This window comes from Saccopteryx bilineata, chromosome 2 (genome assembly GCF_036850765.1).
Source record: "Saccopteryx bilineata isolate mSacBil1 chromosome 2, mSacBil1_pri_phased_curated, whole genome shotgun sequence".
NCBI classification, from domain to species: domain Eukaryota; kingdom Metazoa; phylum Chordata; class Mammalia; order Chiroptera; family Emballonuridae; genus Saccopteryx; species Saccopteryx bilineata.
This window is the reverse complement of record NC_089491.1, coordinates 143842583-143861675: the sequence shown is the minus strand read 5'-3', so window position 1 is coordinate 143861675 and position 19093 is coordinate 143842583. Positions and strand designations below refer to the sequence as shown.

At 38.1% G+C, this 19093-nt stretch overlaps 1 protein-coding gene and 1 non-coding gene across 2 annotated transcripts in view; one reads left to right on the top strand and one right to left on the bottom strand.

The window, feature by feature from the left end:
* Positions 1 to 19093, top strand: part of SLC2A13 (solute carrier family 2 member 13) — a 374249-nt gene that overhangs the window by 132960 nt on the left and 222196 nt on the right. The window lies entirely within an intron of this gene.
* Positions 1440 to 1582, bottom strand: LOC136327448 (small nucleolar RNA SNORA67). The gene has a single exon (XR_010729662.1). It is a non-coding gene; the product is annotated as a small nucleolar RNA SNORA67 (small nucleolar RNA).

The window sequence follows — 19093 nt, the reverse complement described above, 5'->3', positions numbered from 1 at the left end:
TTTCCAAATAAATATTGTATTACTCTCCTATATAAAGTGGTAGAATAAGGAAATATTTAATTTGCAAGTCACAAACATATTAAATGTTTTAAATCCTTTTTTTAGAGTAAAGGGAAGTATGAATAAATGAATAACAAAAAGAAACTAATAATTGTTGCTACAAGGAATAAAAAACCTCTACCTTCTTTGCTTAGCAGTTTGTTACTCCAGAAGCCTCCAGAAATTGTATTCTTGCAATTGCTAACAGATGTTTACCTTCTCATGATGCCACTCCGTCTTAAGAGAGCCACCATGATTTGTAAGATTGGGTACATCATAGAAATGTCAACTGTTTATTTAAAATCAACAGCTATTTCAAGTATTCCAAGTGAAAATAAATTTAAAAGTGGACACATACCTCACTTGTAGTTTATTTAGTATGAAATGGATATTTGTGAGTGTTAGTAAAATGGAGTAAAACAAAAAATGGCTATTATTTCTTAGGTTGTTTCAGGTTTTTCAGTGTTTAAGTTGTTCAAAATAGGGTGTCTTTTTTCCTTTTAAAATAATCTTTTTTTTATGAGATAGCATGAACTGAGGATAGATGAGTAAATAGATGTAAACATGATGATTTCAACTAAGCACTTTCAGTTATCTAATAAAAATACAACTTTTGTTTGTTTTGCTTTGTCTTTTGTTTTAGGAGTAGTTTATTGAAAACTGAGTATTCAGGTGGTACAGTCTATAAACCTTGGAATATTTTATTTCTATCTATATATTGCAGTATTTACTGAATTTAAACCCTATATAAAGACATGAATCTATATAGCATGAGCCTCAAAATAGATATAAAAATGCAAAAATACTGTGCATCATAAACAGTTATACATGTTTCTCTATTCTCAGTAATAGTACTTATTAAGCACCATGTAGTGATAGAATTTTATCTTAATAAACCATGTTAGTGAACTATAAACATTGAAACTTTCCTTTGGGTTGGAGCAATGATCCATATAACATTTTTAAAAATCTTTTTTATTTTTTGGCCTCAAAAACTTAAATTTATTTTTTCAGTTTTTTAAAAAGAGAGAAGTATGACAACAGTGTCTATGCCTGATTCCCTCACCTCTTGCTCCATTTCTTCCTCAGTCCCAGAATTGGACCCTCCCTGGGCCTAACAGACCTCTCAGATGATGTCAGCAACATTGAGGCATGTCCTCAGTGGATGTATTATAGATTCCTTATCCCAAGATGCCCTCTTGTCCTCTTCTGTGACTATGTTGATTACACCTTTATGATCAAAATGTCCACTAGGACCAAGTCTGTCGATATAATTTGCCCTGTTGGGGGTGAAGTCATGGTTAATGATTGAAGTAACCAGTTGCACATCAGTGCCTCTGGACTGTATGCAGAAAGATAACAACTTCAACATGTGGAGGGGGAGATAGGAGGACTTAGGCATATTTATAAGCATTCGGAGGTCAAAAGGAAACATGTTCTTACTCTCACAGACCTTGGGCATGCCAGATTTTATCCCAAGTTGCTCTGTATCTGGGAAGTTGGGGGGCACTAGTTGGCCCTTTTGAGAGGGGTCACCTTGAAAGAAAATACTATTTAATATCTATGCATGATCAAATGAGCGTTTTGTGTAAAAGGAGAGTAGTGTTCTTTGCATGAACATAGTGGAAGTTCACTAACATAATATTTGGTTATGACCTTCTTCTCTACAACCTTATGTAATTATTTTATAAGCTTTTACCAGTTTCATGTTTCTTCTATATGGATTGCTAACCTGCTGACTCACTTAATCAAAGGACTTAAGCAAGAACCAGAGTCTCTAACTTAAGTTTCATCACTTATTTTTGTGTTATTTGTACTTGTTTTTTATGTTCCTAAAAGCTTCTTTAAATTCTTGTGTGCATGTATAATAAAGTTGATATAAGTAAATAAAGTGTCACTATCTAAAAATGCTAACAGCCAGGAAAGGATGGGCAATATGATCAGTTATTATATATATATGATGTTTGTTTGATTTTAAAAGTATTCCAATGATTTGGAAGAAGGACAAGTTTTCTGGTATTGAAATATGAGATTCGATAGAAGCTTTATTGGTGCTTATGAAGGAGACACTGTGATGTAGTAGGTTGGCTCATTAACAAATTCCTTAAAATAGTAGAACTTGAATTTTCTCTTTCATATTATGCTTCTAGGTCATTTTCAAAAACTATTTTGATTAAAATTTTGTAGGCTATAAATTTATTCATCCTGATTAATTATTTTTATCATAGTAAAATTTACATTGCATAAAATTCACCTTCATCTATTATTTAGCTTGTATAAAGATTATCCCTGAATAAAGCATGACTAATAAAAGTTGTGTATTTGGTTCATATGTATAGTTTTGGCCCATCAAGAGATCTACCATTTTGCAACTAACATGTTATTATTTTGTCATTGGCTTGCAAAGAGAGTGAGAAGCCCCCTTCATAGGACATTTCTGTAACTTTTAGTCTATGCCATTGCCTGCATGAATGCGTTTTAAAATCTCTTCTATGTATAACCCTTCCTTGGTAGATTTTGAATCCCTCAAGGGCAAAGATTATGTCATATTATTCACAGACTCTTAAGGACCTAGGAGAGTTTCTCATTCATGGTATGTGCTCAACAATTTTGTTGCGTGAAAGAGTGAATGAATGAAAATTGTTCTTTTTTTTTTTTAAAAAAAAAACCTTTAGAGGAAACTCTATAATCTTATTCATTCATTTTATGTTTATTAGTATACACCATTTAGAAATTATATGTATTTTTGTTACTTTACAAGTCCTTTCTTTGCCCATTTTCAGTTGTGATAGGCAATATCATTATTTGTTCAGGATCATGCAGTAGAGTAAAATACAGTACAGGCTTTGAAATTAAATAGAGCTGGGTGTGAGTTGGGTCTTAGCCACATTTTCAATCTGGGTTATTAAATACACTGCTGAACCTCAGTGAAATCTCTTTATTTATAAAGTGAGTATGAAGTAGTCCGTGTCATGGAGTAGTTGTGAGGATTGAGTGAAACAATGTACATAAAGTGTTTAGCCTGGCATGTATTATTAAGTGCTTAATAAAACAAGTTTTAGTGTAGTTGATATTGAGATAGTTGGTTTTCCCTTCAGATTATATAAGCTTAATTTATTTAACTATGTTAAAGTTTACTTGTTCAGTGGTTAGTTATTCTCCTTAAATCAGTGAGCTGAAAAATGTTATAGCCTAGTGAAAATGTGAGGTAGATTAATAAGATCATCTGGTTGATAAAGTCATCTAGCTACTAGATTAAATTTTGCCTTGTATTATTATGGAAATTTCTTTTTTTATTTTGAACTTTTATAATATTTACCCAGTTATTTGACCTAGTGCAATAAATTCACACACAAAAAAAAATGCTGCTTTTAAAATTTAAGCTGATTGCCATGTTAACGATGTTATATTTGTTGTAGAAGTGATCAAATGATGTTTATTTCTGATTAAATTCATTTTGTGGTTATGTGCAGAATTTCAGCAAATTTAATTTTATTTATAGAGTTTACATCCCAGCGGTGCTAAATAAAATGAAATTCGCAAGACTGTAGTTTCAGCACCCTGAGTGTCATTAAGTTGCAAGAATAAAGAGTGCTGACTTAGAAGTCAGAAGACCTGCATTCTCATTCTGATTCACTTGGTAATGAGTTGGTGACCTTGGGCATGTCTTTTAGCTTTACTCCGTTTCGTTTTCCTCATCTTTTTCTGCCTCCTCTTCCTCACTGAGTCATTATGAGGGGGGAAAGGAGAAAAATATTGGGGGATGGTAAAAATTTAGATAGCTAATATATTTTTGTGTGAGGCAGTGTTCTGTGATGTTATTTTTAAAGATGAAATTACAGCGCAGGCTACGAGTGGAAATGTGGTCAGTTCACTTGCCTTTTTATTCCAAATCAATTTCAGAACTATTCAAGAACTGCTTTTAGTGATTTTTTTTTATAACTCCCTTTGAAAGACAAATTGCAAAGTCATCACATTGTGGCTTGTTATTTCTGTCCCCTCCCAGTATTTGCTGTATATTTGGAATTTAGCAGTGCACTTTTTTTTTTAGTTGAAGGCCAGCTTGAGTAAATGCCAGCGTTGGTAGAGTTGAGGAAACTTTCTGAAAACGGCAGAACATACCAGTGTTTGTCCTTTCAGTTTGGTGAGTCCAAGAGACTTCTGTCTCCTCAGCCATGTTGACATTTATGTATGTTAACATAATTTCTCCTGAATGTCCATGCCCTCCCTCACTGTCTCCTCTCTTGATAAGGACCTGGAGCTTTCTGATCTTGGGGATGTTCTACAGCCTGTGTGTGGAGCTGGTCACTCGTTCAGCATTTCTTAGTGCTTAGTGTTCTATCGAGAACATGTAGAAGTGGACTGCTGTGAACGAAATTGTGTCCTTTTAAGGTCACATGTTAAAGTCCTAACCCCTAGTACCTTAGAAAGTGACCTTATTTAGACAGGGACTTTACAGAGGTAATTAAGATGAAATGAAGTCATATGGGTGGGACTACTATGACTCGTCTCCTTGTAGGAAGAGGAAGAGATAGCAGGGATGTGCATGCATGGGGAAACACCATGTGGGGGCACAGCGAGCAGACGACCATCAACAAGCCAGGGAGAGAGGCCTCGAGAGAAGCTAAACCCAGTGACACTTTGACCTTGGATTTCTGGCCTTTGAGCTGAGACAATAAATTTGTGTAGTGTAGGTCGCCCAGTCTGTGGGATTCTGTTGTAGCAGCCTTGGCAAACGAATACATCGAGTGTCCAGATCCCGGGTGTGGGACACTTCTAGTGCAGGTGTCAGCCGCTGGGAGCACAAGAAACACTTCAACAGATCCCAGAATCTGCATGTAGATTCCGTTCCAACTTGAATTTAGTAGTGGTCCACAGATTCTGTAGTTTGTAAGTTCAGTTTTCTTTTTTTCTTTAAATAGATGTGATGGCAAAGCTACCCCTAGCATGGAATAGCATGGAAAAGACAAAGAAGACACTATTTAAAATAGTTCATTTAAAAGCTTGCTCTTATATCTTCCCTAGCTTTTTATATTTTTCTACTTTAAAGCTCTGGAAAGATTTATGCAAAGGCTTCAAATCTTTTGAAGGGACATGCGCAAGGTTAGTTCTTCTTGTGGTTGTTTTTGTTTGTTTTCATCATTGTTTTTCTCTGTTAATTCACGCCAAGTTACTTACTCTTTTGGTGTTAATATGAACGAAGCAGTCTAATTTATGAGAATCACACAGTGAATTCATGGATCCCACATTTTGAAGTCTCCATCCAGAGTTCTTTTTTCTGTTTCTTGGAGCAGGTAGGCTAAACCCTGAGGAATCGGGTGCGTGTGTGTTTGTGAGTGTGTGCACGCATGCGCACCATTAAGTTGTTTCTAGTCCCCTCCTTTGCTCTTCTAGTAATTTTGAGGCAAATATTTTATTATGGTAGTGGTGATATGTGTGTTTTCTTTTCCTTTTCTATTGTATGCACTAGTGTGCATGTGCACATGCGTATATGTGCAGCAATATCTCAATACAGTTTGAAGCAGTGGAAAAAATAGTTATCATCTGTAAGTCTGGATAGCAGGATGTGTGCAACTTCTGGCTGAAAAAAATATTTTAAGGTGTCTACAGCTATTACTTTTTATTTCAGTGAATACCAGAATCTGTTTATCATAAAGGCTAAGACCTCAAATCTGTGACTTTTGAAAAACATCCCCTGTAATCTTCAGCTTCCTAAGGTAGCAGCAGTTTATGAAGAAGATGTGTCAGTATAGTAGATACCTATTATGTTAGTTCATTGTGCCTCAGACTGAATCCCTGTCTTGCACGTTTCCTAGCAACTGACTCACACATGGAAGATGCAGAAGAAAAGCCATCAGGGACCTGCTCTGCATTTCTCAAACAGCATCTGAGAAATGGTACCCAGACTACACTGTTTCTCTTTAGTGTCTACTGAAAGCATGCCTTTTATGTTTGTTAGCTCTCAAAGAAGATGGTCATAAAAGTGGAGCATGAAAAATTGAGTAGTGATGATAAAACGTCTAGTCAAATTATTGGAAATTTTTCTCAGTAGTAGTATTTTTAAAATAGGCATTGCTATTTATGTATATCTTGAAATTGTGGTTACTGGTCTAAGAAGATGAAATTCTGTTTTATGTTTGAGAATTAAGATCTTTATAATTGTATGGTCATTCCTCTTAGATGCCTAAGTACTTGCTCATAATTGTAAAATAAGATGCATTTTCAGTTATTTTCCTTAAAGGAGAGGAGGGCAATGCACCATAAATATTTTACACATAAGTGTATGTGTATGTAACTGTTCATACACACATCTGTGAATTTTAAGCCTTTAGATCAGCAAATTGAAAAATGCTTTGAGCTAAATTTTATTACGTTTAAGCAAAGAAAAAAGAACAACAACCTAGCCCCAATTTCTCTTAATGGGAAATTAATAGTAGGTTGATGTTGTCAGTTTGAACATGTTTAAAATAGGAAGTATGATTTATATTTTTATATATTTTTATTCATTTAATTAATTTTGGTAAAGTAAAATATAATGACCTTTATTAATAATTCTAAGCATCCAGTAGAAAACACTGGCTTTTGAATGACAAGAATTTGAAGTGATGTCTCTTTCTTAACTGTCACTCTGCCATTGGCTGTAACTGACTATAGGAAAGAGGATGAAGAGATAGTCAAAGAGTGATGGAGACAGGTGGCCAAAGAGAGTGCAAGGAAAACCCCAGGAAAGATGAAGAATAAAAAATAAAAAAAATGGCTGTGAACGGTGGGGCTGTGGACATTGGCAGCTAATCCATCTTTCTCCCTACTGCCTCTATAAAAGTATTCATTGATTCTTTTCCTGTCCCGTATTGAGTTTGCTAACGAGGCTAGTTCCTATCAGGGGAAACGGATGTTCTCCATGGGCTATCAAGAGTGAAACAAGAATAAGGTAGAACACATAGCGTCACTATCTGGGGCCTTAAATGTGAGCTGAGAACCACGTTTTCTCCTATATCAGACAAAGGCTTGGACTAGATCAGGTGTTTCTTAGAAGCTTACTTGGTGGCCTGTGCTGATTCACTGAGAGGTTTTCCTTGACTTGCAGCTAGCTCAGAAAACTAAATATTTTATATCTGGTTCCTTATTTGGTGGTTAAGTTCATGGAGTTCAAACATAAAAATAATTCACTTTTTCTCTCCTCACTGAGCCTAGCTGTGCTTTGTAGAGCTGCTCTTTCTCATAGGTAAGCAGAGTTCTCAAATTCTGTTTCCAAGTTTTTCTATAAGTCTGTTTGATTGAAAACTTCAGTTTTACATCTGAGTGAAAACGGTGTCCTTCCTCTCAGCTGAGCTCAGAGTGGCGTTGCCCGGCCACATGGTAGTTGTTCAGGCTAATCCTTCCTCCACCCCACTCTCTCCCATTTTCTTTCCACCACTCTGCCTTCCTCTCCAGTTCTCTTTCCTGCCTGTGCAAGGACACACAGGAGGCGGGTCAGCAGGGACACTTCATGTGTCCAGGGGATTCAGGGTCTTTCATTCAGGCACCTCCCATCTTTATGAATGATTCTCTTGAGCCCTTATCTATTGGCTTGGGATGTGAGGAGCACCATTCCCTCCTCACGTGGGAACTCCCTTTAGAATATAGGCTACTTGAGTGCCCCTTGGTTCGCACTCCTTGGATCCCACTCACGGCATCTGTGCAGGGCAATTTAAAAAAAGCCCCATTCATCATGCTATTATATTTTCACATGTGTAGGATAAAGTTTCCTAATGTCCTTTCTGGGGAAGTGTTGCTCCTTATATTTTTTTTTTCAGAACATGCAACAATGTCTTTTATTATGAGTGGGTTTTAGAAATTATTCCCTTAATCTCTCCATACACAGGCAAAAATAAAGTGTACTGTTTAACATATTAGAACCTGCAAAACTGATCATTGCCTACCTACAGCAGGTAAAATTATCCCCCAAATCAGCTTAACCAGGAGGCCAGTTCATCTGCTGACCCCCAAGAACATGAAGATGAACGTAATATATTCTTACTACTTGAAAAAGTTTTTTATTAAATAGTGATAATAGATTATAGTTGATTTATGTTTTCTGACGGAAGAATTGAAAGCTGCCAGCCCTTTGTATTGTGCATATCCTGATTTGGTAAGCCCAAATATTCTTCTGGCATTCTTCCTTCCCTTTATGCTTAAGATCTGAGTGTGATGCATCCACTGTTACCCTGAAGCTGGTTTTAAAAGGAAAGAGAATCAACCATTGTAGCACAGATCACAGCTTTATCCAAACCAACAACCATCACTGAGCTTGCAATGTAGCTGACTTGTTTGGCCTCTAGCCTCAACTGAGACAGCGTGTGTGACCTTGTTCAGGGCTGCCTGGTGTGCGGGTGGAGGTGAGGGAGGGAAGGTGGCCTGTAAGTTCACAAAACCTGTAAGGGAGCCGTCACTGCCCAAGGGGACCTGGACCCAAGGAGAGGAGAAGGATCCGCGGGCAGCTGGCTGGCCAGTGCGAAAGTCACACTTGATAATTACCTGCAGGGGCTGGCAGGGAATCAGCAGGTCAGAGTTCCTTTATTAGCCAGTGAAACATTTCACAGTGCTGTAAATACAGAGAAAATCTTGTGCGGGATGCTCATAGCTGTGTATGAAATGGGTAATGATGAATGCATAAATGGATGAGTGAATTCTGAGGGTGAGCAGCAGACAATGCAGTAGGCATAGGGAAGAACGCTACAGTGATGAAAAAATCGACAAGACCTGGGCCTTGATTCCTAGGCATGTCAGTGTAATAAAGTTGAGACTAATTTGAGTGTGTGTGTGTGTGTGTGTGTGTGTGTGTGTGTGAGAGAGAGAGAGAGAGAGAGAGAAATGAAGAGTTTGGAAATTTCAGAAGCACTGATATTTTGACTTTTATTATACTTTATTTTTTTAAGTGGGAGAGAAAGAGAGAGGGACAGACAGGAAAGGAGAGAAATGAGAAGCATTAATTCTTTGTGCCACCTTTGTTGTTCTTTGGTTGCTTTCTCATATGCGCCTTGACCAGGGGGCTACAGCTGAGCCAGTGAACCCGCGCTCATGCTGGTGAGCCCTCACTCAAGCAGGTGACCTCGGGGTTTTGAACCTGGGTCCTCCGAGTCCCATTCCAACACTCTATCCACTGCGCCACCGCCTGGTCAGGCTAAAACTTATTTTAAAGACAGTATGCATTGCTTATATTGACATTTTCTAAGCTGTGATCATATAATGAATAAGCTAAGTATGGGTGGTATTACACAAAAGTTTCCCAAGTGTAGCTGTCACTTCTCTGAGTCAGCACCACCTAGTCATAGTCCTGGCTCCAGGGTTGGGGGGATCCCTTTGCTTTCTATTGCAGCCATTTCACAGACGTTACAGCCTCCCTGCTATGTGCTGAGATACTAGTCCCAGAATATGGTAAAGCCAGAAATGCAAGTGTAGACATAGTTCCACTTGTACTTTTGATAATGTTTAGGAGAAGAATTCATAGGAGAATAGCTAAATCAGATGCTGGAAGTTCAAGTCTTAACTCCCTGTGTGACATAGTTATTCATTTATTATTTGAATTTTGTTCATTTACTGAGCGTTTCTTGGGTGCTCTGTGTGCTTGGCACTGATCAGACCCTAGAGACATAATGGGAAAGATAGATAAGCACCTGCTCCATTAGAAGGACTTCACTTTCTAAGGGGATGAAGAGGAGAAGTAAGAAGAAAATAAATATGTGTGAGACCATTTCAGATAGTAAAAAGAGGTAATTTGGGAAATATGATTCCAGAATTGCATGACCATAGGTGTTGGCAGACGAGTTGTACCACAATAGACCTCTGAAGTTGAATACTGTTTTCTTCTCTTTGGTTAGCTGTTTAAAAATCAGAGCTATAGTCCCACTATGTAGATAAAACACTAAGAGAATGAAATTGAAATCTTGTAGCAAAAAAAAAAAAAAAAAAAAAAAAAAGGTTGATACACATCAATAAAACAAATTTTTATATTATTTTTACATATAAAACATGTTTACATTATTCAGGAACTTAATGTATTTTACAGTAATGTCTCATCTGTAAAATTTCACAAGAACAGTGGCAGTTTCCTTGTTAATTCATATCCTGCTCCTTTTCTTAATTTTTTTCCTGGAGATTTCTCTCAGCTAAAAAGTTCATTGTCCTCCTTAAATGCATTCTTATGCTTCAAGATTTTGTAGAAAATGTTGTGCATATGGCAGTGATATTTTTAGCCCTTTCTATGTCAGACGAGCTTCAGTCTTTTTTTCAAGACCTAGTTTCAGTGTCATCTGTTTTGAATAAATCCATCCCTGTCACTCCCCATACCAGCCAGAGCGAGTCATCCATCTTTGATTATTCATTCAGAAAAATATTTTGAATACCTGTTGCATACCAGGCACAGTTATGGACACTGAAGGTTTAGCAGTAAACAAAAGGAAGCCTTCACAGAGTTTTCTTTCTAGTGGGGAGAGGTGACCTAACATCTGAATGCCAAGGGCTAATAAAAGTTAATGAGTAGATAAAGATGATAGAAGACAGGGGGCAAGCAGTTTGAACGTTTTTTATAGCTGGGTGCAGGAAGATCAGAAAGATGGCATGTGTTCAAAAGGCCAAAATAAGTGAAGAGAGTGAGTCATGCAGATATCTGTTCCAGTATGGCTAAAACAGAACAACCTGGCATTTTAGAAGGGAATATCAGAAGAAAAGATTGTGTAGAGACTAGGGATGTAGGCATTCATTCTGAATGAGAAGGGCAGCCACTGCAGGGTTATGAGCAAGGGACCGACACATCCGACTTCAGGTTAGAAAGTCTCATCTAACTCCTGGATTCAGAATGAACTGGTGTAAGTCAATGGTGGAATCGGGTTTCTTAAAATAGAGGCTATTGGATTACAGTAGTCCCCCTTTTTGTGGGGATACATTTCAAGACTCCCAGTGGATGTCTGAAACCGGTGGTAGCAAAGCCCGTACTGTACATGCTATGTTTGTACTCTGCCTGTGATAAAGTTTAATTATTAATTATGCATAGTAGATTAACAATAATGAGTGATAAAATAGAACAATTATAACAACATACTACAATAGAAGTTATGTGAATGTGTGCTCTTGCGCTTGCTCTCTGGCCCTCTATCGTCATTTTTATATTTTTCAGCCCAAACCTATTCCTGAATCTGTGTGACCACCCCTTACTTTCAGTTGCAGTAAATGGCTTGCTGTCACACACTTCAGGGGTCCCTTGCTGAAGTCTTCGTAGGGGTTCAGTGCTTTCTGGTTTAACGTGTTGCCATCAGTTTGAACACATTTTCTGTTCATGTCTTCCACCCACAAATTTAATGCCTTTTCCATCTTAACTGAGCACTTTCCATGCACTGTGCCCATAACTTTTGAAGTTTTGGGATTTGACAGAAAACTAGCAGAATTTCTTTTTCTTTCTTCCCAACTTCACATATAGAGAACTTGTTCTTACTGTGGATTTCAGCAACCTCAATATATGACTATTTTCTTTCCTTGTTATTTCAGGAATGTTTACTTTTTCACTTGAAAGAAGCACTTTACGGCTTCTTTTTAGCATATCAAAATTGCCAGCATCAACACTCTTGCTCCGGGACCATAACTAAGTAAAGTAAGGGTTACTTGAACACAAGCACTGAGAAACTAAACTTCAAGCCGATGCAATAACTAAGAGGGCTTCTAAGTGACTAACAGGTGGGATTGTCTGCAGAGTGGAGACCAGGACTGTGGACAAAGGGCTGATTCACACCTGGGCAGGATGGACTGAGAAGGCACAAGATTTCATCACGTTACCCAGAATGATGCACAACTTAAAACTTTTGAATAGTTCATTTTTGGAATTTTTCATTTAACATTTTTGGTTGCAGTTGTCTATAGGTAACTGAATCTACGTAAAGGGAGGACTACTATAATCCCAGAAATAACAGGCCAGCATCTAGATGATTGCTGGGAAGGGAGGGTGAGAAGTGGTAGAGTGTGCATGCGACAGTATTTACTAATGCACTGGAAATGGGGTATAAGAGAATTAGAGGAATTCAGATGACGTCCTTTTTTGGATTAAGTATCTTAAGGATGGGGTGGTCATTAATTGAGAGAGACATTGGAAGAAGCACATTATTATTATTGGGTGTGGTAGAGTTAGGAGTTTGCTTTGGACACACTTAGTTTGAGATGCCTTTACTTAAAAAAATAATCATCTTTTATTTTTTAATTACAGTTGACATCCATTATTATATTAGTTTTAGGTTTACATCTCAATAATTAGACATCACACAACTTACTAAGTGATCATCCTGATAAATCTTGCACCCATCTGACCCCATGCATAGTTATTACAATATTCTTACTATGTTCCCTGTGCTGTGCTCTACATCCCTGTGACTATTCTGTAACTACCAACTTGTACTTAATCCCTTCACCTTTTTCACCCATGCCCCTCCCCTCTGACAACCATCAAAATGTTCTCTATATCTATCAGTCTGTTTCTATTCTTTTTGTTCATTTATTTTGTTTTTTTTAGATTGAATTGTTGATAGATTTATATTGCCATTTTATTGTTCATATTTTTAAATCTTTTTTTTATTCTTTCTTCTTCAGAAAGGAGACTCTTTAATGTTTCATGTAATACTGATTTGGTGGTGAAGAACTCCTTTAGCTTTTTCCTGTCTGGGAGGAACCTCTTTATGTGTCCTTCAATTCTAATGATAACTTTGCTAGATAATCTTGGTTGTAGATACTTGCCTTTCATTACTTTCAATATTTCTTGACAGTCCCTTCTGGCCTGCAAAGTTTCTGTTAAGAAATGAGCTGCCAATCTTTTCTTTTTCTTATTTTTTTTTTTTTAAGTGAGAGAAGGGGAGATAGTAAGGCAGACTCCCACATGCACCCTGACTGGGATCCACCCAGCAACCCTGTCTGGGGTTAATGCTTGAATCAAATCGAGCTATTTTTAGCATCTGAGGCCAATGCTCAGACAAACCAAACTACCCTCAGCATCCAGGGCCGACACTTGAACCAATTGGGCCACTGGCTACAGGAGGAGAAGGGAGAGAGAAGGGGGAAAGGAAGGTGGAAAAGCAGCTGGTCACTTCTCTTATGTGCACTGATTGGGAATCAAACCTCGAAATGCCCATAAGCTGGGCTGACGCTCTGTCCACTAAGCCACTGGCTAGAGCGATGAGCTGCCAGTCTTATGGGAACTCCCTCATGGGTAACTGACTGCTTTTGTCTTGCTGCTTTTAAGATTCTGTCTTTGTTTTTAACCATTTCCATTTTAATTACATTGTGTCTTGGTGTGGGCCTCTTTGGTTCATTGTGTTTGGGTATTTCTGTATTTCTTGGACTTATATGTCTATTTCCTTCACCAAGTTAGGGAAGTTCTCTGTCATTATTTTTTTAAATACATTTTCAATTTCTTGCTTTTTCTCTTTTCCTTCTGGCACCCCCATGATGTGCATGTTGGTACACTTGACAGTGTCCCAGAGGTTCCTTATACTATCCTCACTTTTCTGGATTCTTTTTTCTTTTTGCTGTTCTGATTGGGTATTTTTTGCTTCCATATATACCAACTCGCTGATTTTTTGTGTGTATATTTTTCTGAAGCTGAAAACGGGGAGGCAGTCAGACAGACTCCCGCATGCGCCCAACCAGGATCCACCCAGCACGCCCACCGGAGGGCGATGCTCTGCCCCTCCGGGGCGTCACTCCGTTGCGACCAGAGCCACCCCAGCGCCTGAGGCAGAGGCCACAGAGCCATCCCCAGCACCTGGGCCATCCTTGCTCCAATAGAGCCGTGGCTGCAGGAGGGGAAGAGAGAGACAGAGAGGAAAGAGAAGGGGAGGAGTGGAGAAGCAGGTGGGCGCTTCTCCTATGTGCCCTGGCCGGGAATCGAACCCGGGACTTCCATACACCAGGCTGACGCTCCACCACTGAGCAAACCGGCCAGGGCCCCAACTCGCTGATTTGATTCTTAGCTTCATCTACTCTACTGTTGATTCCCTGAAAATTAGTCTTCATTTCAGATACTGTATTCTTCTCTTCTTACTGGTTCTTTTTTATGGTTTCTATGTCCTTTTCTTTACTCTCGAAATTCTCACTAAGTTCCTTCAACATCCTTATAAAGAGTGGCATGAACTCTGTATCTGTTAGGTTGTTTGCCTCCATTTCATATAGTTTTTGTTGTTGTTGTTCTTTAAATTGGAACTTTTTCTTTTTGTCTCCTCATTTAGCCTGCTTCCTCATATTTGTTTCTATGTATTAGGTAGAGCTGCTACATCTCCTGAGTTTGGGTAGAGTAGGCTAATGTAGTAGGTATCCTTTAGGGGCACACTGAGATCAGATGCTGCTTGTTTGAGAGATTTTAGGAATGTCTGAAACACGAGCCAAGATAGGCCATTCACGTAGGCCCGCAAGTTAGGTGGGGCAGGATCTCAGGGAATCACCAGAGCAAGGGTCTAACATCCTTAGGCAGGTTTATGGAGACTTGGTTCTGGCAACCTCCTGCCAGCTCTGTGGCAGGGCGGACTAACAGAAGGAACAATAGCCTCTGCCAGTACTTCTGTCTGGGAGAGAGCTGCCCCAACTGTTGCCTTGATACCAGACAATTCTCTCCTCGCCGTATGTCTCTGGTTCCTTTCAAGCTACTGCCCCAGTGCTGGACCTCAGAGGGAGTGAGTCCTAGTAAGTCTGTACACGGGCGCTTTAAGAGGAATGCATGGGACTCCAGTAGCCCTCTCTCTCCCTTCCTCATCCTCAATGCCTGATGGTTTTTACAGCCAGAAGTTATGGGACTTACATTCCTAGCACCGGAACCCTCCGCGGGTGCCTGCTGTGGGGCTGGGGCCCTTCTCTCTTCACCGGGCACCTCTGCTACTGAGATATCCCCTCTCATCTTTATCTGCCACATGTGGGTGAGGGACCAGTCTTGATCTGCACCTCCTAACAGTCTCAATATGGCTTCTTTAAATCCTTAGGTGGGGGACCTTATTCAGCTGGATTTCAGGCAGTTGTGAGTGATGGTTGTTCTGTAGTTTAGTTGTAATTTTGACGTGGTTGTGGGAGGATTCCATTCAAGATGGGTTTTACTTAATGCTTTACAGGAAAAGTCATTTTTCTAAAATATAAAACGATTGTAGTTTAAAAGCGGCTTAAAGGGGAAACAAGTTGTTAAATTTACAGTTTATAGGTCAAAGCTTAAGATTTTATCCTTCTAGGTATTTGAATCTTGCTCTCAATAGCAGTTATCCTTTTGTTCCAGGAAATACATGTCTTAGGTGGATAGACCCACTCAGTACAGTCATACTCCAGGCATAAGTGGCAGCTTTAACCCAGATAATTGCCCTAGAAGAAATAATCTTTATGTAAACTCAGACCTATAGCTTGTTCTAGGCACCATAGGTATCCCTGAGACATAATGATCTTTGAAATTGGCCGGCTTGATCAGTGTCAACCAAGTGTTGCCCTGTCTGTAAATACCCCCCTTTTGATCTGCTGTGTGTTAAATACAGGAAATGAGAATAAGCATTTAGAAACTTTTATAGCAACGGTCAGAGTAATTTTGTGTCTATTGACTCTAATAAAAAAAAACTGCTTGTGTTTGTATATCTGCTTTTAAATTTTATCTTTCCAGCAATACATTTTATTATATTTAACAAAATATGAGTCTGCAAAAATGGGAGTTTGAAACAGTTGGTTCATCACAAATAATTTGAGCAGCTATATAGTGGTTCGTACATTAGAAGGCACTGCATTAGTTAGGGACTCAGCTAAGTCAGTGATTCTCACTGGAGGTGGGTGGATGAAAATTTAGCTAGAAGGCATGATTAATATCAACAGAAAAAAATGTGTATATTTTGAAAAAAAATACTCTATATTTCACATCATGACTTAGTCATAAGGTTATGATATGGCGGCATGGAAAGAGGGTTAAGAACCAGTCTCCTACAAGGAACATAAAGGGTTTAGGGATTTGTTTAATTTTTTGTTGGTCCAGTTGCCTGTCATCTCAAGCCTGACATTGTGGTGGGTAGATTTATAAACCCTATGACCACCACTGGGTTTTGTAAATATTTCCTTTCAGCATCCAAACTTCAGGTGTATCTGTATGTGTCAGTATGTTTTTTTATGGTCTCCTAAAAGCAACCTCTGAGCTACAGCTCATCTGTGCACCACGTATTAACCTCGTTTCTTAGCTACTGGACATTCTTGCACCTTTCATTTTATCTCTTTGACACTTCAAAGGGATGTTATCAGGAGACACTCTGATTTAATAATCACTTTGGTCAGTTCTTTAATTCTTTCTTTAACCGTTATTATATCTCATGAATAATTTTATTTCATTTTGATTAAATAAGCAACAGTAACATGCCTCACAGAATGCAAGTAACCTGGTAATCTCAGAGAAAGGAAGGAGCAGATGTGAGGAGGAGATGGCAGGGAAGCTGGGGAATTCTGTCAGGCCATCTGACGCTGAGAACAGAACAGCAGGATGAGCAATAAGCACAGCAAAGCACTGGGGAGAGAAACAGGATCACGACAACTGTGGCTTTCTCTAGACTGAGGTTTGAAGCTGTTTCCCATTTTTCATTTTTTAGAACTTCATAAATTATCAATATGAACCGTATATTAGTATTATAAATATTGTTTATATATAGTCCTCCCCCAAACATGTGAGTAACCTACCTTAGGTCAGAGAAGCAAGTTGGTGATTTGGTGTTCTACTCTTGATGGCCTTGCTTTTGGAGGAACTGAAAAATTATTGTCAGACTCTTTCTTCTTCATGATTTCCCCAGTGACCTTCTGTAGATTGCTTTTTCCATCTTTTGTAAAGATATATGACAGCAAATCTCTGCCAGTTAGCACATGGAAAACTGTTTTGTCTAAGGGCGGTTGGTTTTGCTTCTTACAAAGCCATAATGATCTTGGCAAACATTTCTCAATCCCAGTTTTTAGTCATCAAGGACATTAGTCACTTAAAAAATTAACTGAAAGAAATTATCAGCTACCTTTATGAAACATTATTAAAGAAATGGTTTTGATGAAGCAGATGATAATGATAAGAACCGATGGTGTGTGCACACTGCCCAGACATTCACTCAACAGTTGTTAACCCCTGTCCTGGGTTCTGCATTATTAACATCCTGTTAAATCCCATAATTAATGATAGTAAAGGTTTTCTAAAATTTACTTCCTCTATGTGTATTGTATAGCATATTGAATCCTAGTATCAGTGCCAGAAATTTGCATTTAAGTTGGGTAGAAACAAAATTAAATTAAAAAATTTATTTTAATATCCTTTCCATTTATTCCACTTCTTGTTTATACAGGCAGCCTGAAGGTTATGAATGAGACAGGTTCTCTAGTTTTGTTCTTACTTTGAATTTGTACATGAATTGGCACAGGTGCATTTACCTATTAAATGCGACTTAGACTGATGTTTGTCTTAACATAGTCTTTATTTTTGTCTCTTTGATCTTTGGAAAATTAGCCTCTCAGAGCCCTTGTTTTCTAATCTGTCAAATTGGATTAATACTATAAGTCTCTTAGGTAGTAGTGCAGATTGATTCATAGTTTGAATCTACTAGGTGTCAAATATTAGCTCATGCCAACCTTTCTCTCTCCATTGCCTTCATCCCCCATTTTTACCATGGTTGTCAGACTGAATGAAATCCATTCATTAGCTTAAAACACATTTATGTTGTTTTCATACTTTCCTTGTGTGATTTTTAAAAATTTATTTTTTCAGAAATCATGTTAGTGTATTATAGGAGATGGCAATGGTGGGGTTAAGAGTAGAAAAGACAACATGAATTTTTCTAGCAGTATATTTTATTCTCCATCTAATAATAAGGCCAGAAAACTTTAAGAGATGTATCTAGCAAGGTGGGAGTTTTGGGTTTGATAACTGGAAAGTATACAATAAAAAGATCTCCTATAAAGCATTTGATAAGGTAAGTCAATTTGGTCCCCTTCACTCAAATGATATATTTCTCATAAAAGGTTAAAACATTGTTATAAGTAAGAAACACCAGAAATCTCATTTATGAAAATTAATCTTTGTAACCTGAAATGAATGATGGAACTAGTAAATGTATTCATAGCCTACTTCAGCTAGAATCTCTCTCTCCTGTTTTCCTCTCTCAGCTCCTTAGTTCCCCCTTCGTGGTTCTTACAATTGTCCACTGTGCCATCTTCACTGTAAGTTTCTTGAGGGCCAGGGCCTTGCCTAATTTATCTTGGAAACTCTCTGTTAGTACAGAGTCCTGGTGATGGAGATAAACCATAGCATTTGATGGTAACTAGAAAGAACGTGCTTTAGTGCTGTCTTAATAGGTACCTGAGATGATTGTTCAAGGAAGCAGCTATTGTAAGGTGTGTTGTTTTCAGCCTTATTAAAAGAAGATGAACTGAACAAGACTGACACCTGTGACAATACTGCCTCTTCTGTGATTCTCGTTTCTGAAAATTGTCATTGTTCTTATGTATGTCTTGTTATATTTTGGACACTTAGCTGAGAAGGCAGTGCTCCTAGTGTGCTGTTCCTGCACACGATTACTTAGAGTGTTCAAATTTTATAACTCAAGATCTATAAATAAGTATGCAGTGTTGAAAATTTATATACTTTGACTCTTGAGAGTTGCTCTATCCATTTGTGATGCATGTTAATAGGAAATGAAGTAAAAACAGTTGTGATTATTAAAGCGCTACATCTATTCTGTCCATGGGTTGTTTGAAGTTTGGAAAGCTGTTCTGATCAAATAAATAGATCTTTCAACATGTGCCTTACTTACTTGAATACTTATAACTTATTTTCCAGTTCCTTATAGGAAATGTTATATTTGGCTGAACTCTCTGTAAATTGTTTTATCTGCCAAGGATAAACCTGGGAAGAGAAAGCTTCAATTAAAATTGATGAGACTTATCATGGGGAAATTTAGAAAATTGCCACTACCTTTCAGTGGCACAAATAGAGTAAAAATGTAGACAATGTCCAAGCAACGTTTACTACATGGACTTATTTTTATAAGGGAGTTCAAATGCA